General features: G+C 46.5%; 1 protein-coding gene across 3 annotated transcripts in view; it reads right to left on the reverse strand.

Moving 5' to 3' along the window:
• Positions 1-12,500, reverse strand: part of camk2a (calcium/calmodulin-dependent protein kinase II alpha) — a gene marked incomplete at both ends in the record, with an annotated part of 89,749 nt that overhangs the window by 27,947 nt on the left and 49,302 nt on the right. The gene's annotated exons all lie outside the window — the stretch shown is intronic.

Raw genomic sequence — 12,500 nt, forward strand, 5'->3', positions numbered from 1 at the left:
TGGTTCTCAAACTGTGGTACGCGTACCATCGGTGGTACATGAGGCCCCCTCTGGTGGTACGCAGAGGACTCTTCCCAAAATGGGAAAAAAAAGGGGAAAAATGTTTTAATGAAATAAAAAATTAATTATAAAAACATAAAAATAGTATCAAAATACTACTATGAATGGAAATGGATTTACCATAATATCACTGAAATTGAATTTTAAAAATGTTTTGTTTTTCTGTTAACACGCGGTCGTCGTGGGAGCACATAGGCCTAGTCGCTGGCCCTGGTTAGGTAAATGCGCCTGGTGTTCGCAACAATCAAAACAACACGGATCTGAACTGATGGCGAGATATTTAACAGCAGAGAAACGATGCAATCGTGGCTAAAAACGGGAACTCTCAGGAAGAGAAGTAGTACAGAACAGGAGGATAATATTTCGAGCAGCGTGGTGAACGTAGTAGCTGATGAGGAAGAGGACGTGGACTTGAACAAAAACCATAGTGGGCAGGAACCCAGCACAGGCTCCGCCAGCAGCAGCAATGAAGGCGGTCCCCGCAGCACCAAGCGAGGCAAACCCACGAGGAAATACGACTCGAGCTACATTCAATTGGGATTCACCTGGAGTGGGACCGAGGCGGATCCCGTACCACAGTGTGTGATATGTGGTCACATTCTTAGCAATGACTGTATGAAGCCCTCGCATCTTAAACGACATCTTCATACCAAACACGCAGAGCTGGAAGACAAACCACCTGAATTCTTTCAAAGAAAACTAGACTTTCTGAAGAGTCCACTATATAAACAGCTGCTACACCTGTGGCTAAAGCACAAGAATGTTCATTTCGTGCGAGCCTCCGCATTGCTAAAGCAGGTAAACCACATACAATTGGCGAAGAACTGTGTCTGCCAATAGCGAAAGAGATGACACACATTATGTGTGGGGAGAAGATGGCCAAACGGTTGAATATAATACCACTTTCCAACGACACGGTGTCGCGAAGAGTAGAGGCCATGGCAGATAATGTAAAAAATACACTGATTGACCGCATAAAAAGAAGCCGCTACTATTCCATTCAGCTGGACGAGACAACAGATGTTGCAGATTTGGCCAATCTGCTTGTATATGTCAGATATGAATATGATGGTGCAGCTCAGGAGGACTTTCTGTCCTGTAAACCACTTGAAACCAGAACTACTGCTGGAGACATATTCAATCTACTTGACGCGTTTTTCCAAGAGAATGGGCTTGACTGGAAAAGGTGTGTTGGAGTGTGTACAGACGAGGCCCATGCTATGACAGGTCGCCACCAGGGAGTTGCAGCTCGGATACGTGAGGTGGCACCGGAGATGCAATGGACCCACTGCAGCATACATCGCCAGGCCCTGGCGGTGAAGAAGATGCCAGGCGAACTTAAGTCTGTGTTGGACACGGCTGTGAAAACTGTCAACTTCATTAAAGCCCGGCCGATGCATTCTCGCCTATTTCATGTGCTCTGTGATGAAATGGGCAGCGAGCATGTTCAACTTTTACTACATACAGAAGTGCGGTGGCTATCAAGAGGCAAGGTACTCACAAGGCTTTTCAAATTGCACAGAGAGGTACAAACATTCTTACGGGACAAAAACTTCCTTTTTGCAGATGTTTTCGACGACCATGTGTGGCTCAGTCAACTTGCATACTTGTCGGATGTGTTCTCTTGTTTAAACCACCTGAATTTGGGGCTACAGGGGCTCTCAGTCAATGCTTTTGATGTGCAAGATAAAATCAATGCAATCGTGAAAAAGATGGAGTTGTTTGAAATCAAAGTCAAGGCAGGTGATGTTTCATCTTTCCCCGCATTGGAGACCTTTCTGTCAGACAATGACTTGACCCTCGATAAGGGAGTGAGGGACAACATTGTGGCGCACATTGTCTCACTCAGACAACAGTTTCATGAATATTTTCCAGTGATAGCTGAAGATAATAACTGGATGAGAAACCCGTTCAGCATTGACACCTCTGAAATGCCCAAGGACTTTACTGTTGGTGAGCAGGAGAGTTTAATAGAATTGTCTTGCGATGAAACACTGAAGTCTGCTTTCAGAAGACAGTCACTGTTAAACTTTTGGATACAACAACACAGTGAATACCCCGCTCTTTCAGACAAGGCAATACCCTTTCTCCTTCCTTTTGAGACGACATATCTCTGTGAGAAAGGCTTCTCTTAACTCGCCTGCATAAAAACTAAGTACAGAAACAGGATGGAGGCAGAGCCAAACCTCAAACTGAAGCTGACCTCGATTGACCCAGACATCAAAGGACTGTGTTCGCACATCCGTCTCATTAGGCTTCGGTAAGTTCAAGTTGTCCAACTTTGCTCTTTGTGATTGTATTTGGATGGATGGATGGATTGCTGTGTGTTTGAAGTGCAGTTGTTAATGCTATCTCTTGCTCTCTCTCTCTCTGTGTGCGTGTGTGTGTGTGTGCTTTCAGAAGACAGTCATTGTTGGACCCTTGTTGTTGGACCCAACACAGTGTATACCCTGCTCTTTCAGCACTTTCTCCTTCCTTATACAGTGTCACCAATATGCTGGCTACATATTCAAATCGTTTGTATTTAGCCTGGCCTTCAAAGATGTCCATGGTTGCTGTAAAATAGTTGTTAATGTTCAACTTCCCACTGTGTGTGTGTGTGTGTGTGTGTGTGTGTGTGTGTGTGTAAGTACAGTTATTGTTTTCACCTGCTGTGGTTGAAGTAGTACAGTTACTGTTTTCACTTGCTGTGTTTGAATGAATACTTTACAGTTGGTGTGTGTGTGTGGGGGGGGGGGGGGGGTTGTGAGAGTTGTAACAGTTAAAGTGCTAGTTTTGTGCAGCATGATTTTGGAAAACATCTGTGAAAAATAAATATTCTTATTAGAAATAATAATTATAAATTTGCCTCCTGTGTGAACTGTGCATAGCTGAATACGGGATAGGTATGGACGTCTACTACTACTCTATTTTAACATAAATTATAATGGTGGTACTTGGAGAGACCAATATTTTCGGAGGTGGTACTTGGTGTAAAAAATTTAAGAACCACTGCCTTATGTTGTTAGTGGTGACCCCGACTCGGACTGCGAGGAATCTGGGTGTGTCCCTGGATGACCAACTGTCGTTTTCCGCACATCCGTCACACGCTCCTGCAGATTCATGCTCTACAACATCAGGAGGATTCACCCTTTCCTCACTGATGAAACGGCGCAGGTACTCATCCAGGCCCTGTTCATCTCCCGCCTGGACTACTGCAACTCCCTCCCTCCATTAAACCTCTGGAACTTGTCCAGAAAGCCGCTGCTCGCCTGGTGTTCAACCACCCCAAGTTCTCCCACACAACTTCCCTCCTCCGTTCCCTACACTGGCTCCCTGTAGCGGCTCGCATCCAGTTTAAAACTCTGGCGCTAACCTACAGAGCAATGAAAGGAACAGCCCCCTCCTACCTCCAGGCCATGGTCAAACCCTACACCCCCTCCCGACCGCTACGGTCTGCTACCTCGGGGCGACTGGTTGCCCCGTCACTCCGAGGCCCCTGCGGTCGATCGACACGGTTACAGCTCTTCTCTGTCCTGGCCCCGCAGTGGTGGAATGAACTGCCCACTGATGTCAGGACAGCAGAGTCGCTGCCCATCTTTTGTCGCAGGCTCAAAACTCATTTCTTCTCTTCAAGAAGTACTACAACAATCCTCCCTCCTAAGCACTTATTGTATTGTATTGTATTGTATTGCACTGTACTTTAGATTGCTATTCTTGCACTTTGCCTTCAGCACTAGATTATGCTCTTAGTCACTTGTTTTAGAAAGAAGATGCACTTGTGAGTTCTGACAAGTAGTAGTACATTGGCTTTTCCTACGTTAAATGCAATTATTGTTAGTCGCTTTGGATAAAAGCGTCTGCTAAATGACTGTAATGTAATGTTAGAATTGCTTGCCGTTTGGCTGTTAGCTGTGAATGTATGAGCATGCATGCTAGTGACTACATCGCATGTGTTAGGCTGACGTTTGCTTGCTAGTGTAACTTAGCTGGCGATTTGACAACGTATTGACAGAGATTATGTGGAATTTAGTTCGTTTTGTTAGGTAACTTATCATTGCAGCACTAGTTGGCTAGCCACACGATAGGATTTGTCAGGAGCATTGTGAAGCATTGTGTGACTAGTTGGCTAGCCACACGGATTGTCAGGAACCATGAAGTGCAGCGTTCTATGATTTGTAACTATTGCATTTGGAGATGGATGCATGCGCATGTGTGTACTGTTGCAAGTTGGGCCAACGAGGCTGTCAGTAGACCGACATTAGTTGTGGCTATCACATACATATCTGGGAATATATGTACCGTAAATCCTCTAATAGTGGCCTGTATTCAATTATAGGCCGGGTCTCTTATAATGGCCAGGGGCACGGTCAACGCGGACAAATACAGGCCGGCTCCCTATACAGGCCGGGTCAAAAAGTGAGGGGAAAAAAAGCTCTGGGCTTTACGGTAGTTTTGGTTGCTAGGCACGTTGTTTGAGGTGGTAACAAACGTGGCGCCGACCAGAACAAAGTTTGTTGTGAAATTTGAAGAGAGAGCTTTGCAGTATGCTGCAGAACATTTGGGAGAGCAAGCTGCAAAGCACTTTGGCATCGACCTGAAGAGAATCAGATACTGGAGAAAGCAGAAGGATGACCTGCGTTTAGCTGAGAAGAAAAGAGCACGGCTAGCTGGTGGTGGGAGCTAGAAGCTAAACTTTCAGACTGGATCTACTCAATGCGGGAAAAACGCAACCGAGTCTCAAGGAAAATGATAGCGTATAAGTAAGGGATGATCAACGAGTAGGTGTGCCTTAAACGGTTTTAAGGCACGACGTGGAGGCGAAGAACCACCCGACACGCAGCGGAGGTTGCCTCCGCAAAGTGCCTTAAAACCGTTTAACACACACACCTATGAGTTGATTATCCCGCTTATACCATGGCCCCACATGCCAAAGACAAATAAATATGTGCCATTTACTCACATTTTCTACATTAAAATATAAAGAAATGCTATTTATGTGTTGAGCATTGCTGAGTTTCATTATAGTCCCTCACTCCTAATACGATACGACCTAGCAACCAAACAATGAGCCTAGCAACCCAAACTAGCTAATTCCATAGCCTACTGTACCCATATATCTGACTATAGCTACCTGATATTGCTAGATAGCAATGAGCGAAGTGTAGGCCACTGCATATTTACTGTGCAACATATAAATCGTCCAGCTGTCAAATCTAGTTGCCAACAAACTATCTATGATAGCCAGATTGTCCTCAACTCCAAAAGTATTGTTTTCATGTCGTGGTATATCATTGTCAGTCGTATCTTACGTTCATTGTGAGTTGATTTGCGAGGACGGGATGTGTCATATCATTATAATGTTATAACACAAAGTGAAAAAACAGTTTTTGATTTAGGGACAGTGAGGTGTCTGGCTATCATAAAGAGTTTGTTGGCAAATAGATTTGACAACTGGACAATGGATGCATTGCAAAGCAAATATGCAGTATCCAACACTTCGTTCATGGCTAGCTAGCAATGGTACAGCAGGCTATGGGATTAGCTCATTTGGGCTGCTGTCATGGATGTATAAATAGATTATATTATTATATTAAATTATAGATAATCATTAGGTTGCTGTCAAAGCCGGCGCATTAATTTAGATCGGTAATTAAACTTCAGCCGAACTATGTGTGCTAGGGTGCATCAAAATACATAATTCTAGCATACTGATATGGCTGGGTGCTAAAAGTGTTCTAAGATATTTTGTTACAACACATGCAAAATATTTTTCCAATACATGATGATCTAGGGATGCAACAGCTTTTATGGCTAAAGGGGTAACCAGCGCTTATTGGTAGCCATGGTAACCTGGGGAACTCTGAGGCAAAAAGACTGCACCCTTGATCTAAAAAAAAATTAGGTGATCTTTTTATTTTTGTGTTGGGTATGTGTACTCTTATTACATATAATTACCATATTTGTAGTTGCATGTTTGTATATTTAAATACCTTGAGGTGACAGTCTGTCCACGGTCTGAGAACACACCATCCTGCGAGCTTAAGAAGACTGGCACTACAGTCTTCATTCCACCTGACATCCTCAGCAGATCAAGTCTCGGTTCACTGGCTACGTGGTTGAAGATGACACCAATGCAGCAGGCTGCCTTCACGTGCAGCCTGGTCGCCGAGTCAGGCGGCGATTGTAGAAATCTCTCCTACACAACAGCTGACCAAGCACGACGCCAAGCGCTAGAGACAATCAGTGAGGAACAGCACAAGCAGTGGACACCACCTCCCTTGTGCACCCTGCACTGGGACAGCAAATTGATGCTCAGCAATGTGCGCCAGCTGGAGGAGCATTTTACAGTGGTAGTTGGAGATGTGGAGTGGTTGAAACTGCTTGGCGTCCCGGCATATAAGAAGGGGACTAATGAGGCATGTGGAGCGATCATCGCCAGGTTGACGTGCAAGCTGCTGCAGGACTGGTGCTGTGCTTACCAGGTTGTCAACATGGCATTTGACACCACCGCCTCAAACACCGGCCATCTCACGGCAGCCTGCATTGCCATACAGCTCTCACTGGGAGGACCACTGCTTTGGTCTGGGTGCCGGCACCACATTGGTGAGGTCCTCCTGAGCCACATTTTCACTGACCTGAAGTTGGAGACATCACGCTCACCAGAGGTTACCTTGTTCACACGTCTGAGGGAGAACTGGAACCTGTTACCACACGAGTCCAGCGGCCCATGGTCCCGCTACATTCCTGGCAACATCGAGCAACCATTCCTGGGCAAGTTACAGTACATGCTGAACTTGTCATGTGCACTACAGAAGTGATCGACTACAAGCGAGGTGACTTCTGTGAGTTTGTGCAGCTGTGTCTTGTGTATCTGGATGCAGATGGTGAAGAGCAGACTGCAGTGACCTTCCAACGGCCAGGAGCACTCCACAAGGCACGATGGATGGCCAAGCTGCTCTACACTTTCAAGCTGGCCTTGATGGAGCAGCACATCGCATTGCTTCCCCAGGGCACCATCACCACGTGGCAGCAGGTGCCGAAGGTTCGGGCGTGTGCCAACTTCACACACACATCTATGCAACGTGGTGGATGACCTGCAACAAAGCTGTAGATGCTGCCTGGAATGACCTCGCACTCTACCACCACCTGCAGGCATACAAGGCTGTAGATGAGGGCATTGCAGCATCAGTGATCAAGGCACTGGAGAGGCATCTCTGGTACCTGATAGGTGAGATGCTACCCCTGGCTCTCTTCAGCAGCAAGGTGCCCATTGGTGAGAGGCGTGCACTTGCCGATGCCATCTTGGAGCACAAGCCAGCTGATCTCCCAATGCACGCCCCACAGCTGCGCTTTGGCACTGGCTTCGGCAAGCCAAAGTTCCCCATCCTCTTGCCGATCACCAGCCTGGCCGACCTCGCCAACGCAGACTGCTGGTTCGGGATGCACCAGATGCACATTGATCCAGCATTTCTCTCTCTTGATGTGAAGGAATGGGCTACCACTGCTGCATTCAAGAAAAGTGAGGTCAATGTATGTGCGATGAACGTGGTCAATGACTGTGCCGAGCGTGGGGTCGAGCTGACCTCCAGAATGTGCTGCAGGCAGTTGGAGCCAACAGCCAAACCTTCGCCGCTGAAAGCGCAAGCTAATCTCTGAGTAGGAGAGGGTTACTCTTGGGAGGCGGGTGGGGAGACAGATCTGGGGGGTGACACACCGGCTAGGTTCAGAGTTTCAGTTCTATTCCCTCTTCCTCTCCCTGGTGCTGTTGCTCAGTGGAGCGGACTCTGGCATGGACTGAGCAAGGTTTGCCAGTTGGGGTAGCCACTAGAGAGGGTTTGTTCTTTTTGGTGCGTCACTATTGCCCCACGTGTGTAACAATAAAGTCAGTTAAACTTTATATTTGTGTCCGACGTCCATCTCTGCTGATGATAGCGGGTCTAAACATTACAATATTTTGTTCTTTATAATAATATGTAATTTGTTGTCTATTTAGAAATTGACTTTTTCAGAGCCCAAAGAGCCCAAAATGGCACATTTTTGAAATTTCAGTTACATTGCACCCCTAAATCTCAATGAATTTCCCCAAAACTTTGTTAAAGTCATTTTTATGTATCTGGTAACAAAATGCAACCCCAGCCAGTTTGATATTTTGACATTACATTTTTTGCATTGGATTTTAATGCACCCTAACGTGTGTGTATACATGGTTTTAACGCACGTCTGCTGGCCAATCAGAAAAGAGTATTAACCCAGGCCATGGTATAAGGTGGTTTTAACGCCCGCACTCGGGAGAGGCAGTCGTAACGGCTAAACGCAGTGACAAGACTGATTTCTGGGCTTGTGCTTGCAACATTTTAAACTGCAACGGAAAAGTAAATGACTCTCCTACAATTACAACTGTTCTCTGTTGTCTCATGTGGGTGTTTGGGGACTGGTTTCACCTTGTAAACAAATGCAGGCGTGCAGCTGTACTGAACGCGCATAGAATTTACCATTTTACAACAGTTGTGCAAAAGTGAACCTGTAGGTGGTGCCAAATCACACAAAAATACCACATCCTACGTTGGGCTGCTTTAACAGTGCATCTGGAAAGTACTCACACCCCTTCACTTTCTCCACATTTTGTTATCCATCCATCCATCTTCATCCGCTTATCCGGGGTCGGGTCGCGGAGTCAGCAGCTCCAGCAGGGGGCCCCAGACATCCCTTTCCCTAGCAGCATCAACCAGCTCTGCCTAGGGAATCTTTAGCCGCTCACAGGAGATGTAGTCCCACCACCTAGTCCTGGGTCTACCCCGCGGCCTCCTCCCAGCCGGACACGCCTGGAACACCTCCCTAGGGAGGTGCCCAGGAGGCATCCTCATTAGATGCCCGAACCACCTCAACTGGCTCCTTTCGACGCAAAGGAGCAACGGCTCTACTCCGAGTCTCTCCCGGATGACTGAACTTCTCACCCAATCTCTCAGGGAGACCCCAGCCACCCTCCGGAGAAAACTCATTTCGGCCGCTTGTATCCGTGATCTCGTTCTTTCGGTCATGACCCATCCTTCATGACCATAGGTTAGGGTGGGGATGAAGATAGACCGGTAGATCGAGAGCTTTGCCTTTTGGCTCAGCTCTCTTTTCGTCACAACAGTGCGGTAAAGCGACTGCAGAACCGCACCAGCTGCTCCGATTCTCCGGCCAAACTCCCTCTCCATGGTTCCCTCACTCGTGAACAAGACCCCCAGATACTTGAACTCCTTCACTTGGGGTAAGGACTCATTTCCTACTCGGAGCGGACAGGCCACCGGTTTCCTGCTGAGAACCATGGCCTCAGATTTAGAAGTGCTTATTCTCATCCCAGCCGCTTCACACTCAGTTGCGAACCTATCCAGAGAGTGCTGGAGGTCGCAGGCATTTTGTTATGTTAAAGCCTTATTGCAAAATTTATTAAATTCATTTTTTCCTCATCAATCTATACATAATAACCCATAATAACAAAGCGAAAAAAGGTTTTTGATAAATGTTTGCAAATGTATTAAATATATATATTTTTTTATATGAAATATCATGTGCATAGGTTTTCAGAACCTTTACTCAGTAATTTGTTGAGGCACCTTTGGCAGCAATTACATCCTCAGTGATGTTCAATCAGGTTCAAGTCTGGGCTCTGTCTGGGCGACTCAAGGACATTCACAGATTTGTCCCGAAGCCACTCCTTTGTTATCTGGGCTGTGTGCTTAGGGTCATTGTCCTGTTGGAAGGTGAACCTTCACCCCAGTCTGAGGTCCAGAGCGCTCTGGAGCAGGTTTCTCTCTGTACTTTGCTCCATTCATCTTTCCATGGATCCTGACTAGTCTCCTAGTTCCTCCCTGTCCAAGGCCCTTCTTCCCCGATCACTCAATTTGGCCGGGTGGCCAGCTCTAGGAAGGGTGTCAGAGCCATTTAGGCATGCATGATATTTATGTTCATTTTCTGATATTAATTTTGAGTTATCATATATTGATTGATTGCATGGTGCCTTATGATTATGAATTTATTGATTTGATTACTAATTATGAATTTCTAGTATGTATGATTTATATTATGAATGATTTGACTGATTATTGATATGATGATTAGGCCTACTACTGTATTTGCTCATGCTTCTAATTTCATCCTAAATTGAAATGTCACCTATTGCCCCCTCCTTGTGTTTGGGATGGATATCCTATGTTTGGTATATAAGGAACAGGAAATTAGCTGTATGGGGGGAGCAAACAGATTTTCAACACCAGTAGCCGTAGTGATTCATGTACTGTACTATGATTTCAAGGCAATAAAGCAAGTTATTGTTTTCATACGCACACTCATTCATGGAACTGCTTGTTGGAATATGACTCATCCCCCATAGAGGCGAAGTTTGTTAGACGCCTCTACAAAGGGTCCTGGTTGTTCTAAACTCCTTTCAAGTAAAAATGATGGAGGCCACTGTGTTCTTCGGGACCATCAATGCTGCAGATTTTTTTTTGTATCCTTTCCCATTTGTCTCGGAGACCTACAGACAATGTCCTCGACTTCATGGCTTGGTTTTGGCTCTCACATGCACTGTCAACTGTGGGTTATTACTGTACTACTTTACATGCAGTACAGTACAGTAGACAGGTGTGTGCCTTTCCAAATCATGTCCAATCAATTGCATTTACCACAGGTGGACTGCAATCAACTAATCACTAATCTAATCACTGTCTCAACAAAGTACTCAGTAAAGGGTCTGACAACGTATGTACAGTACATGTGATATTTCAGTTTTTTTTTGTACATTTGCAAAAAAAAAAGAAAAATCTTTGTTCACTTTGTCATTATGGGGTATTGTGTGTAGATTTATGAGGAAAAAATGAATTCAATCAATTTTGGAATAAGGCTGTAACATGACAAAATGTGGAAATAGTGAAGCAGAAATAGTGAGTACTTTCTGGATGCACTACAATCCTTGCACTACGTTATGTAGTCACGTATGTATGTGTGTGTGTGTGTGTGTGTGTGTGTGTGTGTGTTTGTGTGTTTTCGAAAACCAAAACCTGAAGGTCAGCACCAAGGTTGCCGTTTATAACGCAGTATGTGTCTCCACCCTGCTCTACAGGGCAGAAACATGGACTCCATACAGCCGGCACATCTCAAACCTGCAGTCCTTCCATATCCGCTGCCTCCAGAAGATCCTTGGCCTCTCCTGGGAGGATCGAGTTCCACACAAAGAAATACTCCAGAGCACAAACTCCATCTGTATGGCAGCAGCTGTGGCCAAGAGACACCTACGCTGGATAGGGCACACCATCTGTATGCCAGACCATCGCCTTCCCTCCATGACCAACTACAAGGAGCTAAGCGTGCAGCTGGTGGACAAAAGAGAAGCTACAAGGACTACACCAAAGTCCTTTTAAAGCACTCAAACACCAATTCCACGCAGCTTGAAACTCTCGCACAGGACAGATCAGCCTGGCAGTTGACCTGTGCCAGAGCAGTCTCACAAATCCACCACAAAAACGTACAGAGGCGCACACAACGAGAGGCGCAGACAACGACACCAGCGGGCGGACGGTATTCCTTTGGCATCCGGGTTCCTCTGTTCCACCTGTGGACGAGTGTGCGGCTCAAGGATCGGCCTCAACGCCCACGAGAAGTGGCACCAGCGGCAACGTTGCTGACCCCCCCACCCCCACCCTGAAGCAAGTGTCATCATTGGACACGATGGACAGCATTGATGATGATGATGGTTTGTGTGTGTGTGTGTGTGTGTGTGTGCGCGCGCGTGTGTGTGTGTGTTTGTGTGTGCGTATGTGTGTGTGCGTGCGTGTGTTTGTGTTATTGTACATGTGAGCATGTGACTGAGTCAATCACACAGACACGCATGTCAGGGTAATGGAAGGTGGTGGCCCCGAGCAGCAGTAGAGCAACCCCACCTCTCTCTCTCTCTCTCTCCCTCTCTCTCCCTCTCCTCCACCTCTCTCTCTCTCTCTGTCTCTCTCTCTCTCTCTCTCTCTCTCTCTCTCCCTCTCCTCCACCTCTCTCTCTCTCTCTCTCTCTCTCTCCCTCTCCTCCACCTCTCTCTCTCCCTCTCCTCAACCTCTCTCTCCCTCTCCTCCACCTCTCTCTCTCTCCCTCTCCTCCACCTCTCTCTCTGTCTCTCTCTCTCTCTCTCTCTCTCCCTCTCCTCCACCGCTCTCTCTCTGTCTCTCTCTCTCTCTCTCTCTCTCTCTCTCTCTCTCTCTCTAAGACCTCACTAGTCTGCTCTGTCACTCTGTCACTGCTGATCAATGAGACTGATCAATAGAGGAGGGGAGAGAGGAACGGGAGAGAGGAGAGGAGAGTGGGGGAGAGAAGAGAAGAAAGGAGGGGGATAGGAATGGATTAACACCAGACTGAGAAGCTAAATATAACTAAATGAGCCGGCCAATAATCGCCAGACAAAAGACATGGCTGGACGAGCAGTGACCGGT

The sequence above is a fragment of the Borostomias antarcticus genome (genome assembly GCF_949987555.1).
Source record: "Borostomias antarcticus genome assembly, chromosome: 1".
Taxonomy (NCBI): Eukaryota; Metazoa; Chordata; class Actinopteri; order Stomiiformes; family Stomiidae; genus Borostomias; species Borostomias antarcticus.